A 12153-nucleotide genomic window follows, 5' to 3' on the forward strand; every position below is an offset into this window, starting at 1 on the left:
AACTAAGCCCGGAGAACAAGTGGTCATCTGGGTTTTTTTGACATCCTGAGATCAGAAACTCCAAATTTCACGGGGGTCCTGGCAACATCCTTCATGAACATAATGTTTCCCAGACAAATTAGACAAATATGATGAATTCCTCTCTCCAGAAAAGTTATTTTTCTCTCGTTTTCTGGATTTGGGAAGTTTCAAACTTGACCCCTGATCCTTGAACGTTCCCATAGATTCCATCTAGATACGGGCTTACTTTATTTCTATAGGGAGTGAACTTTGTTTGCCTTACATCCTCAGCCCTGGCTTCTTTATTTTTCTTGAAACAGAATTGTAATGTTCTAATTTTCAGCCAACGTCCTTACATATGGTGTCAAAACACATAATCAATAATCCTTCTACGGCAAGAGGTGAAGGGAGAGAATGTCATTGGAGCCAAACTGAGGATTCCAGCCTGGGAGGGCAGCCTTCACAAAAAACAAAGTCCTCAAGAAAATGCTGATTTTTACCACCCTTGTGGAGCACTTCCAAACAAACAGACATACCCCAAGCGTGACAGGGCTCCATTCCTTCAAGGCTTCCAACACATCTCTTGGGACGCATTCTCATGTACCTAACGGTCCCTCGTGACGCCAGAGCTATGGAAAGTGAGACTGATTTTTGAAGCAGGCTAGGGCCATAGGAAAGGAGGCATCGATTCTTCTCTTCAATGTCCTCAAGTCATCATTCTTCACTTTGGATTATGCTTAAGGCAAAAGGACACTGTAGGTCTCAAAAGGCCCAGTCTGGCCTCTTGTTTCCAATCCAGTTGCAAGCTTGAATCAGCATGGTCTCCCCATAGACTTGAATAGATGACAATGTTTTACTGTCAGAGCTAGTCCCTTTATTCTTGCTTCTTGCCAAGGATTCCTTTCTTATCCCTTGAATCAGAGTCTGTTTTCTCTGTTCCAGTTTCTGTGCCCGCTTTCTGTTTTTCAAAGCTGTTTCAGGGTATCCCTCCCTTTAATAGCCTAGCCTAGGCCAATCCTCAGACTGTAACCATGCGGCCATCTTGGGGGACATGTGGACCATGATGTCATAAACAACCTCAAAACTCGAAGTTGTCCTGACAACCTGCATGCACACAGAGTTTCAGAGCCATCTCAGACCAGTCTGACTCCTCACCCTTTCCAGGTAGGATAGTTTTCCTTTTTCTGAATTTCTTGATGGTTTCTCACTTTCTCCTTGAACTTTGAAAGGCCTGCTACATTCTCTCTAGACACTGGTTTCTTTCTGTAAGATTATCCTGGGTTGTATCTCTTATATCTTGTGTAGATTGCCAAGTGGGTGGACATTCCCCTGAGAAAGTCCTGGACTCCCTCCCAAGTTGAAGTTGCCCAGGCAATCCTCTGATGTGCAATGATCATGTCATCTCCTAGCACTCTGGCAATTCCTCCTTAGCAGGTCACATGTTTTCCTCCCTTCTTCCTTTGGGGAAGTGTACCAGATGCTTTCATAGATTGTAATATTCTCATGGTTCTTTTTCTGGTGTGTATTGATAACATATCCTCACAATTGCTACTTATATATGATCCCTGTCTGCACCGTACCATGAAATCTATATTTCCTAAAACTGCTCATGTGATCGGCACCCGTGATTTGAGGGAGTGAGGCCCAGGCCACACAAATGGAACGTGGGCACTTACACGCTCCACCACAGGGCCAGCAATGAATTCTCCTGTTGGACCAACCTTTTGCCTTAACGGGGTAAGACGTGGGCCTGTTTGGATTAGTCATGAAGGTGATTAGTTGTAACATCCTGGACGGTAACATTTTCCCTTGGTTCATGGGTTTAGGACAGATCATCTTCTCGTGGTAGTATTCCTCTTCATCTATTTGGAACGGTCTACCTTTGTGTAGCATCAGTACGCATTTTGAGGTGATTTTCCATGCTTGGAAGTTCACCTTCTCCTATCTCTTTCAGTCCCCAGGGCTTTATGCCGTCATTCTTCACAAATCCTTTTTGGATTTGTGATTTTAGGTGAATTTATAGCCGTAACACTGCAATAGAACATCCTATATCTTTCAGATTTACATCCTCTTCGATTTAGACTTCTGTGTAGGTTAAATCATCTTCACCATCCAAAGCCGAATCGCAGGCCCTCACCACATATTTGTGCCTAATCATATCTTTCACCCTTCTCCACCGCACTGCTTTGCCTCTGGGAAGGCACAAATATCACATGCCACATATTGGTTATTGCTTTCTTTTTCTTCTACTTGTAAGTGAGATGTTATGGTATTTGACATAGTCCCTGGAGCTTGTTTCACTTCCCCTAAAACCCTCATAGCAATTCTGGTGGTCAAAAATGGCTGGGTTGCATCCTTTGTTCTGGTTGAGTGGTATGCCATTGTGTGGCCAGAGCCCATCTTCCTTCTGCACTCGTCCCTTGCTGGGCACCAGTGCGGCTTACAAGTCTTGCATAGTGGGAATAAGGCTGTGGTGAAATCAGCCATGCACATGTCTTTATGTGGTAGTGTTTCCGAGTTCTTTGGATAAACACGCCTCAGAGAAATAGCTGGATCATATGGGACATGGATTCTTAACGTTCAGAGGCAGTTACACACCACTTGACATACTGGCTGCACTGTTTTACACTCCCAGCAGGAGTGCAGGAGGCTTCCGTACTCTCCACCTCTTCTCTGACACTTGTTGTTTCCTGTCTGCTTCCTTATAGCCATTCTGACCACAGTGAGCTGCTATGTCCTTGCAGTTTGGATTTTCATTTTCCTGAGACTCAATGATGGTGAACAAGTTTTCATGCACCTGTTACCCCTCTTTCCATCTTCTTGGGAGAAATTTCTGTTTCCATCTTTTGACCAGGTTTTCATAGGCTTGTTGTGTTTTTTCTTGTGGAGACGTGCGAGTTCATTGTATCTTTGGGCTTTTCACCCCTGGTCCGATTTGTGGTTTGCAAACTTCCTCTCCCAGGTGTTGTGCTGTCTTTGCATTGAGTCGATGGTTTCCTTGAGTGGGCAGAAGCGTGTGCATTTGATGTGGTCCCGTTTGTTTCTTGTTTCCCTTGTTGCCCTTGCCCAGTCAGACATGCTTCTTCCAAATAGGTGGCTCAGACAGATGGAATAGAGCATTCTGCCTAGGTCTTCTCCTACAAGTTTCACAGTTTCAAGTCTGCCATTAAGGACTTCAATCCATTTCACATGGTGTGTGTGCCAGGTGTAACATCATGGTCTTCTCTCATTGTGTTCCGTGTGGATGTGCAGGCTTCCCAGCACCGTTTATTGTACAGACTCTCCCTTCTCAACTGTCTTCTCTTGGCTCCCTGGTAGAAAATGGGCTGTCCATGTACGTTTGAGTTGGGCTCTGGGTTCTCGCTCCTGTTGCATGGGTATGTGTGCCTGTTTTTGGGCCCAGGTTATGCCGTTTTGGTACCTAGAGTTTCGCCCTCTATATTGAAATCAGAAAGTGTGATACGTCCTGCTTTGTTCGTTTTCCTGAGGATTCCTTTGCCTATTCAGGGTCTGTTGTTGCTGCCTAGAAACGTTAAGATTCTCTCTTCTATCTCTGTGGCAAATATTGCTGCAAATTTGACTGGGATTGCATGGAATCCAGAGATTCCTTTCTCCGGTATGGACGTTTCAAATGTGCTAATTCTTCCATTTCTAGATCCTGGAATCTCCTTCTTTCTCCTTGTGTCTTTTTGAACATCTTTCACCAAACGCTTGCTAGTTTTCGATTGACATAGCTTCACCTGTTTTGCTAAGGTTCTTCTTAGAGATCTTGTTCGCCTAACTGGCAAGCTGTTGTTTTTTCTTCCAGTTTCAGGTTTTCTATACTTTGCAAATTTTGACTGATTTTGCTTTGGCAGAAGTGCATCACTAAGCTCACGTCTGCTGGCAATGTTCCTGTATTTGCTGTTTAAGTCTGGCACTGTCTAACGTGTACTCCCATCTCCCTCTACATTACCTCTGACGTCTGCCCCAGAATAACTGAAGCAGTGGTGAGCAGGCTCACCCCCAGGATTCCACCCGGCCCAAACCCGGCCACTGACCCAAAAGGTGCGGACCTCACTGCTGCACCACCGGCCGGCCCCTTTCATGTTCCAGTGGCAACCTGCAGTTGAGTGCAGTGGGACTTGAATATGGTACTTGAGCCCATCTATGGCACTGTGTAGATGAGGCCAGGTGTTTTTTGTTTCCACTGTGATTTCAGAGGATTTTTCATAATTGTGTCTCTGCTATCCCAACAATATTCATGGACACAGGGTTTCAGAGCCTGCTTGGAGCAGTCTTATAACTCGCCCTTCCCAGTTAGCAAAGGTTTGACCTTCGCTGCTTTTTGGCTTGTGAATTACTGTGACTTTCAAACGTTCAAGCAGAGTCTGTCTAAAGACTGACATCATCTTTCATTGTGGATTATCCAGGTGTGATTTCTGTTCATCTTCCATTTTCTGGGACCTTTTTTTCTTTTCTATAATATACTCGTCATGGTCTTTCTCAGCTATGTCCCTTAGACATGCTTATCAGTTCGTTCTCCTTCATTCCAAGTGATTAATTTTATACTTCTTTAATCACCATATGTTCTCTAGTCCGAGGTGTGAGTGGTTTCGTGACTCTTGGTTGTTGTCTTTGAATTTACACTGGTCATTGTAGGAATCTTTGCTATCCTAGCCTAGGTCAAACTAAGCACTGAGAACACGTGGTCATCTGTTTTGGTTTGACATCCTGAGATCAGAAACTCCAAATTCGAGGAGGTCCTGGCAACCCCCTTCACGGATATAGTGTCCTTCTGCCTTAAGCATAATGCAAAGTCAAGAATTATCTGTTCCGAACATTGCTGAAAAGAATCGATGCCTCCTTTCCTAGGCCCCTAGCATTCTTTGAAGATCAGTCTCACTTTCCATAGCTCTGGCGTCATGGGTTTCCACTGGGTACATGCTTATTTGTCTCAAGAGATGTTTTGGAAGCCTTGAAGGAATGGAGCCCTGTCACTGTGGGTATGTCTCCTTGTCTGGAAGCGCTCTACAAGTGTGTTTAAAAGCACCCTTTTCCAGAGGGCTTCATTCCTTTGTGAAGGCTGACTTCCCAGGCTAGAGTGCTCATTTTGCTTCCAATGAAATTGTCTCCCCTTAACTCTTTCTGTACAAGGATTATTGATTATGTGTTTTGATACCATATGTGAGGAAGTTGGCTCAAAATTAGAACATTACAAGTCTGTATCAAGAAAAATAAACATTCCAGGGCTGAGGATGTAAGGCAAAGAAATGGCACACTCTAGAGAATTAAAGTAAGCCCCTATCAAGACACATTCTAAGGGAAAGTCCAAGGATCAGGGGTCAAGTTCGAAACTTCCAAAATCCAGAAATGAGAAGAAAAAATTTCTTTCCTGAGAGAGGAATTCATGAGATTTCTCTAATTTGTCTCAGAAACAGTATGTCCCTGAATGGGGTTGCCAGTACCAGCTCAAATTAGGAGTTTCTGATCTCAGGATGTCAACCAACCCAGATGACCACGTGGTCTCAGTGCTTAGTGTGACCTAGGCTAGGTTAGCAAAGAGTCCTGGCAGTGACTGGTGCAAATTCAAAGACAACAACCAAGAATCACGAAAGCACTCACAACTCGTCCTAGAGAACATACGGTGATTAAAGATATACAAAATTAATCACTTGGACTGAAGGAGAACGGACTGATAAGCATATCTAAGGGAGATAGTTGACAAGGACCATGACGATTATACTGTGGAAAAGAAAAAAATGCGACAGAAAATGGAATGTGAACAGAAGTCACACCTGAATAATTCACAATGAAAGATGTAAGGCTTTACACAGACTCTGAACGTTGTAAAGTCAGAGAAATTCATAAGCCAAAAAGCGGCAGTGAAGGTCAAACCTAGGCTAATTGGGAAGGGAGACATATGAGACTGCTCCAAGCGGGCTCTGAAACCCTGTGTCCATGAAGATTGCCGGGACAGCAGAGACACAATTATGACAAATCCTCTGACATCACAGTGGGCCTGAATAACTTCGTGGCCTCATCCATACAGTGCCAAAGTTGGGCTCAAGTAGCACATTCAAGTTCCACTGCACACAACTGCAGGTTGCCAATGGAACATGAAAGGGGCCAGCCGGTGGTGCAGTGGTGAGGTCAGCACCTTCTGGTTTGGTCGCCCAGGGTGGGCCGGGTGGAATAAAGTGGGTGATCGTCCTCACCACTGCTTCAGTCATTCTGGGGCAGGCGTCCGAGGTAGTGTAGAGCCAGATGGGGAGGGACGTTAGACAGGGCCAGACTTCCACAGCAAATACAGTAGCATTGCCAGCAGATGTGAGCTCAGCGATGCACTTCTGCCAAAACAAAACCAATTCAAAGTTGCAAGGAATAGAAACACTGAAGCTGAAAAGAAAAACAAAAACTGAATGCCAGTGAGAAAAATAAGATCTCTATGAAAAACCTTAGCAAAACAGGTGAAAGCTATGTCAATCGAAAACTAACAAACGTTGGGGGAAAGAAGTTCAAGAAGACACAAGGAGAAAGAAGGAGATTCCAGGATCTAGGAATGGAAGCATTAACCCACTTGAAATGTCCATACCAGAGAAAGGAATCTCTGGATTTCATGCAATCCCAGTCAAAGTAGCAGCAATGTTTCCAACAGAGACAGAAGAGGGAATCCTAAAGTTTCTAGCCAGCAACAAGAGACCCTGACTAGGCAAAGGAATCCTCAGGAAAACGAAAAAAGAAGGACGTGGCACACTTTCCGATTTCAACATATAGGACGAAGCACTAGGTACCGAGACGGCACAGTCTGGGCCCCAAAACAGGCACACAGACCCATGCAACAGAATCGAGAACCCAGAGCCCAACACAAACGTACATGGACAGCCCATTTCGACCAGGGAGCCAAGAGGAGACAGCGGAAAAAGGAGAGTCTCTACCATAAATGGTGCTGGGAAGCCTGCACAGCCACATGGAACACAATGAGAGTACACCATGATGTTACACCTGGCACACACACCACCTGAAATGGATTAAAGCCCTGTATGTCAGACTTGCAACTGTGAACCTTGTAGGAGAAGACCTAGGCAGAGTGCTCTTTGCCATCTGAGCCGCCTATTTGGCAGAAGAATATCTGACTGGGCCAGGGCAACAAAGGAAACAAGAAACAAACGGGACCACGTGAAATGCAGATGCTTCTGCCCAGTGAAGGAAACTATCGACTCAATGCAAAGACAGCACAACACCTGGGACAGGATGTTTGCAAACCACACATCAGACAAGGGGTGAAAAGCCCACAGATACAATCAACTCGCACGTCCCCACAAGAAAAAAAAACAAGCCAATGTAAACCTGGTCAAAAGATGGAAACAGAGATTTCTCCCAAGAAGATCGAAAGAGGGCCAACAGGTGCATGAAAACTTGCTCACCATCATTCAGTCTAAGGCCAATGCAAATCGACACTGCAAGGACATGGCAGCTCACTGTGGTCAGAGTGGCTATAGGGAACCAGAGAGGAAACAAGTGTCAGAGAGGAGGTGGAGAGAAGGGAAGCCTCCTGCACTGCTGGTGGGAGTATAAACCGGTGCAGCCACTATGCCAAGCAGTGTGGAACATCCACAGAAATTTAAGAATCCATGTCCCATATGATCCACCTATTCCTGTGCGGTGTGTTTATCCAAAGAACTGGGAAACACTACTGCATAAAGACGTGCACCGCTGAGTTCATCACAGCCTTACTCCCGCTATCTAAGAGTTGGAAACCGAACTGGTGCACAGCAGGGGACGAATAGAGAAGGAAGATGGGCTATACCCACAGAAAGGCGTACCACTCAGCCGGAACAAAGTATGCAATCCAGCCATTTGTGACCACCCGAATGGCTGTGAGGGTTTTAGCGGAAGTGAAACAAGTCCCAGGAAGAAAGCCAAATACCATAGGATCTCACTTACAAGGAGAAGAAAAAGCAAGCACTAATGAACAGGTGGCACTGGACATTGGATTCCGGGTTCCAAGAGGCAAAAAAGGCAGTGACGAAGGGTGAAAGAGATGGTGAGGCACAACTGTGTGGTGAGGACCTGTGATTAGGCTTACACTGGTGAAGATGATGTAAGCCACACAGAAGTCTAAAGCAATGAGGATGTAAATCTGGAAGATGTAGGATGTTCTAATGCAGGGTTATGGCAATAAATTCAACTAAAATCAAAAATCCAAAAAGGGGTCCAGTTAGACAGCGTAAAGCTTTGGGGGCTGAAAGAGATTAGAGAAGGTGAACTTCCAAGGATGGAAAATCACCTCAAAATGCGTACAGATGCTACAGAAAGGCAGACCTTTCCAAATAGGTGAAGAGGAATACTACGAAGAGAACATGATCAGTCCTAAACCCATGAATGAACGGAAAATGTTACCGTCCATGATGTTATTACTAATCACCTTCACGAATAATCCAAACAGGCCCATGTCTTTCCAAGTTCAGGCAAATGTTGGTCCAAAATTACAACTGAGGGCCAGCCCTGTGGTGGAGCGGGTAAGTGCCCACATTCCGCTTGGGCGGCCCGGGCCTCACTGTTTCACATCACGAGTGCATATCACATTAGTAGTGTTAGGAAATATAGATTTCATGGTACGGTGCGGGCAGAGATCATAAATAAGCAGCAATTTTGAGCATACGTTATCAATACGCACAAGAAAAGGAACCATAAGAATATTACAATCTATGGAAGCATCTGGTACACTTCCCAAAGGCAGAAGGAAGGAAAACTTGTGACCTGCCAAGGTGGAATTGGCAGAGTGCCACGAGATGACACGATCTTTGTGCATCAGAACATTCCCTGGGCAACTTCAACTTGTGAGGGAGTCCAGGACTTTTTCTGGGTAAGGTCCACCAATTTTGCCATCTAGCCAAGATATAAGAGATAAAACCCAGGATAATCTTACAGGAGTGAAACCAGTGCTTAGAGAGAATGTAGGAGCCCTTTCGAAGTTCAAGGAGAAAGATAGAAACTGACAACAATTGCAGAAAAAGGAAAACTATCCTACCTAGACAGGGTGAGGAGTCAGACTGGTCTGAGAGGGCTGTGAAACTCTGTGTGCACGCAGGTTGTCAGGACAACTTCGAATTTTGAGGTTGTTTATGACATCATGTTGAACATGTCCCCCAGGGTGGCCGCATGGTTACAGTCTGAGGATTGGCCTAGGCTAGGCTATTAAAGGGAGGGATACACAGAAACAGCTTTGAAAAACAGAAAGCAGGCACAGAAACTAGAAGAGATAAAACAGAGTCTGATTCAAGGGATAAGAAAGGAACCCTAGGCCACATGTGAGAATAGAGGGACAAGCACTGAGAAGAGAACATTGTCATCTATTTAAGTCTATGGGGAGGTCATGCTGATTCAAGCTTGCAACTTCATTGGAAACAAGAGACCGGACTTGGGGCTCATCACACCTATAGTGCCCTTGTGCCTTAAGCATAATGCAAAGTCAAGAAAGATGTCTTGAGAACATTCAAGAGAAGAATCGATGCCTCCTTTCCGAGGCCCATAGCATTCTTTGAAGGTCAGTCTCTTTTTCCGAAGCTCTGGTGTCACGTGGGCCCACTGGGCACATGCTAATGTGTCCCAAGAGATGTCTTGTAAGCCTTGAAGGAATGGAGCCCTGTCACGCTTGGGCTATGTCTCTTTGTTTGGAAGTGCTCTACAAGGGTGCTGAAAAGCACCCTTTTCCACAGGGCTTCGTTCCTTCGTGAAGGCTGCCCTCCCAGTCTAGTGTGCTCAGTTTGCCTCCATCGAAATTCTCTCCCCCTACCTCTTGCCGTATAAGGATTATTGACTATGTGTTTTGACACCATATGTAAGGAAGTTGCACGAAAATTAGAACTTTACAATTGTGTTTCAAGAAAAATAAACAGGCCAGGGCAGAGGATGTAGGGCAAGCAAATGGCACACCCGAGAAAAATTAAGTAAGCCCGTATCTGGACGGAATCTAGGGGAACTTTCCAGGATAAGGGGTCAAGTTCGAAACTTCCGAAATCCGAAAAAAAGACAGAAAAATATCTTTCCTGGAGAGTGGAATTCATCCGATTTGTCTAAGTTGTCTTGGAAACATTGTGTCCGTGAAGGGGGATGCCAGGACCACCTCGAAGTTGGAGTTTCTGACCTCAGGATGTCAAACCAACCCAGATGACCACGTGTTCTCAGTGCTTAGCTTGACCTGGGCTAGGACAGCAAAGACTCCTTCAAGTGACCGGTGCAAATTCAAAGACAACAACCGAGAGTCATGAAAGCACTCACACCTCGCCCTAGAGAACATACAGCGATTAAAGAAATACAAACTAATCACTTGGAATGAAGGAGAACGGACTGATAAGCATGTCTAAGGGAGATAGCTGAGAAAGACCATGACGATTATACTATGGAAAAGAAAAAGAGGACCCAGGAAATGGAAGGTGAACAGAAATCACACCTGAATAATCCACAATGAAAGATGATGTCCGTCTTTAGACAGACTCTGCTGGAACGTTTGAAAGTCAGAGAAATTCACAAGCCAAAAAATGGCAGCGAAGGTCAAGCATGGGCTAACTGGGAAGGGTGAGTTATGAGACTGCTCCAAGCAGGCTCTGAAACCTGTAGCCATGAAGCATGCTGGACCTCAGAGACACAATTATGACAAATCCTCTGACATCACAATGGACCCGAAAAACAACCTAGCCTCATCTACACAGTGCTTGAGTTGGGCTCACTAGTATACTTAACTCCCATTGCACTCAACTGCACGTTGCTGAAAGGGGCCGCCCGGTGGTGCAGTGGTGAGGTCCGCACCTTCTGGGTCTGTGGCCCAGTATGGGCTAGGTGGAATCCTCGGTTTGGGCCTCCTCACCACTGCTTAAGTCATTCTGGTGCAGGCGTCCAGGTAGTGTAGAGGCAGATGGGAAGGGACGTTAGACAGGGCCAGACTTCCACAGCAAATACAGGAGCATTGCCAGCAGATGTGAGCACAGCAATGCACTTCTGCCAAAACAAAACCAATTAAAAGTTGCAAAGAATAGAAAAACTGAAGATAAGAAAAAAAAACAGGAGCTTGCCATTATGAAGAACAGGATCTCTGTGAATAACCTTAGCAAAACTGGTGAATTCTATGTTAATTCAAAAACTATCAAACCTTTGGGGAAAGAAATTCAAGAAGACACAAGAAAAAAAAGATATCGAGGGATCTAGGAATGGAAGGATTAGCACACTTGGAAGGTTCATACCGCAGAAAGGAATCTCTGGATTCCATGCAATCCCAGTCAAAGTTGCAGCAGTATTTGCCACAGAGAAGAAGAGAGAATCCTAAGATTTCTAGGCAGCAACAAGAGACTCTGACTAGGCAAAGGAATCCTCAGGAAAACGAACAAAGCAGCATGTGTCACAATTTCTGATTTCAACATAGAGGACGAAGCGCTAGGTACCGAAACGGCACAGTCTGGGCCCAAAAACAGGCATGAAGACCCATGCAAAAGAATTGAGAGCCCAGAGCCCAACTCAAACTTACATGGACAGCCCATTTTCTACCAGGGAGCCAAGAGGAGACAGTGGAGAAAGGAGAGTCTCTACCGTAAACGGTGCTGGGAAGTCTGCACAGCCACATGGAACACAATGAGAGTACACCATGATGTTACACCTGGCACACACACCACCTCGAAATTGATTAAAGCCCTGAGTGGCAGACTTGAAACCGTGAACCTTGTAGGAGAAGACATAGGCAGAGTGCTCTTTGCCATCTGTCTGAGCCGCCTATATGGAAGAAGCATGTCTGACTGGGCAAGGGCAACAAAGTAAACACGAGACAAACGGGACCACATCAAATGCACACACTTCTGCCAGTCAAGGAAACCATCAACTGAATACTAAGACAGCACAACAACTGGGAGAGGATGTTTGCAAACCACACATCGGACAAGGGGTGAAAAGCCCAAAGATAAAATCAACTCAGTAGTCTCCACAAGACAAAAAAAAACAAGCCAATGAAAACCTGGTCAAAAGATGGAAGCAGAGATTTCTCCAAAGAAGATCGAAAGAGGGCCAGCAGGTGCATGAAAACTTGTTCACCATCATTAAGTCTCAGGAAAATGCAAATCCAAGCTGCAAGGACATGGCAGCTCACTGTGGTCAGAATGGCTAGAAGGAAGCAGACAGGAAATA

This window comes from Equus asinus, chromosome 26 (assembly GCF_041296235.1).
Source record: "Equus asinus isolate D_3611 breed Donkey chromosome 26, EquAss-T2T_v2, whole genome shotgun sequence".
NCBI classification, from domain to species: Eukaryota; Metazoa; Chordata; class Mammalia; order Perissodactyla; family Equidae; genus Equus; species Equus asinus.